A 2,500-nucleotide genomic window follows, 5' to 3' on the forward strand; every position below is an offset into this window, starting at 1 on the left:
GAGGGAGAAAGAACAGAAGGGGGAGGAGGAGGAGGAGGAAGAAATAGGGGAGGAAGGGGAGGAGAAAGAACAGGAGGGAGGAGGAGAAGGAAGGAGAAGAATAGAAGTGCGAAGGAGAACGGAGATGAATGAGCGGAAGAGGAAGAGGAGGGCGAGATGGAGAGGAGAATAATGACAATAATAATAACAATAAGGAGGAGGAGGAGGAAAAATGATGATAAGAGGTAGTAACAGTAATACTAATAGTTGCATGACAGATATTGAGACTGCAAAAGAAAATAAAGCAGAATAAGGCATAAGAGTAACAGGAGTAGTAACATGATAAGGAAAATGCAGAAAAATAGGAAAATGAAAATATAGAATATAGGAGATGAGTAAGAGACAAATAAGTAGAAAGAGTGGAACCAAATCAAACATTAAATAGATGAATAAACAAACGAATTATTAATATGAGAAATAATGAAGAAATTTACTTGATGAACAACAGATGAATAAATGAATAATAGGTAAGGAAAAAATCGCCGACGGCAAAATAAATGAAAGAAAAGTTAGAGCAACATTTCACACTCGTCCTCCACGCGGGACTCACTGGAATCTAAAACCACTGGAATCTAGGCCGATGGAATCTAGAACCACTGGAGTCTAGGCCGATGGAATCTAGAACCACTGGAGTCTAGAGCCACTGAAATCTAGAACCACTGGAGTCTAGAGCCACTGAAATCTAGAACAACTGGAATCTAGAACCACAGGAATCTAGAACCACTGGAATCTAGAATCACTGGATAAAGCACAGGAATCTAGAACCACTTGCATGTAGAACACTGGAATCTAGAATTACAGGAATCTAGAACCATTAGAATCTGGAATCACAGGAAATCTAGCATCACAGGAATCTAGAACCACTGGCATATAGAGCCATTGGAATCTAGAACCACTGGCATACAGAGCCACTTGAATCTAGAATCACTAGAATCTGTAGCCACTGGAATCTAGAACTGCTGGTATCTAAAATCACTGGAATCAAGAACTACTGAAATATAGAATAATTAAAATCTAGAACTACTGAAATATAGAACCATTAAAATCTAGAATTACTGGAATCTAGAACTGAAATGTAGAACCATTAACATCTAGAATCACGAGAATCCCACGAGTCTTCCTCTCGAGTCCCTTCAAAGCTTCTCCTCAAGACGACACAGAATCCCCGAAGAAAGGAATCCAAAGGCATCCTGCAAGATCCTTAAGGAATGCCGAAAACAGCAAAGCCAAAGAGAAAAAAAAGGAGTCTTTGTTGCCGCTTCCTAGACACGGGGGGGGGGGGTAGTACGTGAGAGGGAATTCTTCAGGAGCTAATAAGATGTCTTGGAGGGGGGAAGGAGAGGGGAGAGGGGGGTAGGAATTGAGGGAAGAGGAGGGAGTGAGGGGAGAAGGGGGAGGGGTAGGAATTGAGGGTAGAGGAGGTGAGGAGAGGGGAGAGTGGGGGAAGGGGGCTGAGGGAGGGGGTAGGAATTGAGGAAAGAGGAGGGAGTGAAGGGAAAGGGAAGTGGGGAGAAGGGGCAGAAGGGGGAGGGGGTAGGGAATTGAGGAAAGAGGAGAGAGTGAGGGGAGAGGGAAATGGGGTGATGGGGAGAAGGAGGGAGGGGGTAGGAATTAAGGGAAGAGGAGGGAGTGAGGGGGAGGGGGTAGGAATTAAGGGAAGAGGAGGGAGGTGGGGGAGAAGGGGGAGGGGGTAGGAATTAAGGGAAGAGGAGGGAGTGCGGGGAAAGGGAAGTGGGGGGAGGGGGGTAAGGGTAAGGGAAAGGAGAGGGAGGGCAGTGGGACAAAAAGTAGAATATATATTTTATTGGTAGAGATACTGTTGATCCAATAATTATGATTGCCTTTTGTTTGTGTGTGTGTGTGTGTGTGTGTGTGTGTGCGCATGTGTTTGTATACATACATACATACAAATATATATATATATGTATACATCATTTTCCCGCTCCGGTTTCCCGACCTTCTCCTCCTCCATCTTCTTTTTCTTCTTCTTCTCCTCCTTCTTCTTCTTCTTTTTCTCCTCCTCATCATCATCATCTTCCTCTTCTTCTTTCTCCTCCTCCTCCTTCTTCTTCCCTTTCTCCTCTTCCTCCTAACTCCTTTTTTCCTCTCTTCTCCTTTTCTTACTCCTCCCTTTCCTACTCCTCCTCCCCCTCCTGCCACTCCTTCTCCTCCTACTCCTACTCCTCTTCCTCCTCCTCTTTTTCCTCCTTCTCCTCCTCCTCTTCCTCCTACCTTCTGGCTGTGCATATTGTCTTCTTTAAACACATAACCAAGTATTGATTGTGGTCCGACTGCACTATCCCCTCCTCCTCCTCCTCCTCCTCTTCCTCCTCCTTCCCATCCTCCTCACACCCCTCCCTCTAGCCCTCCCTTTCTCTAGTCTATTTGCCATTTCTACCTTTCTCTCCTCTCCTTCCCTTTTCCAATTGCTTATTTCCCTTTCATTTTCACTTGTATTTAT

The sequence above is a fragment of the Penaeus vannamei genome, chromosome 29 (assembly GCF_042767895.1).
Source record: "Penaeus vannamei isolate JL-2024 chromosome 29, ASM4276789v1, whole genome shotgun sequence".
Classification (NCBI taxonomy): domain Eukaryota; kingdom Metazoa; phylum Arthropoda; class Malacostraca; order Decapoda; family Penaeidae; genus Penaeus; species Penaeus vannamei.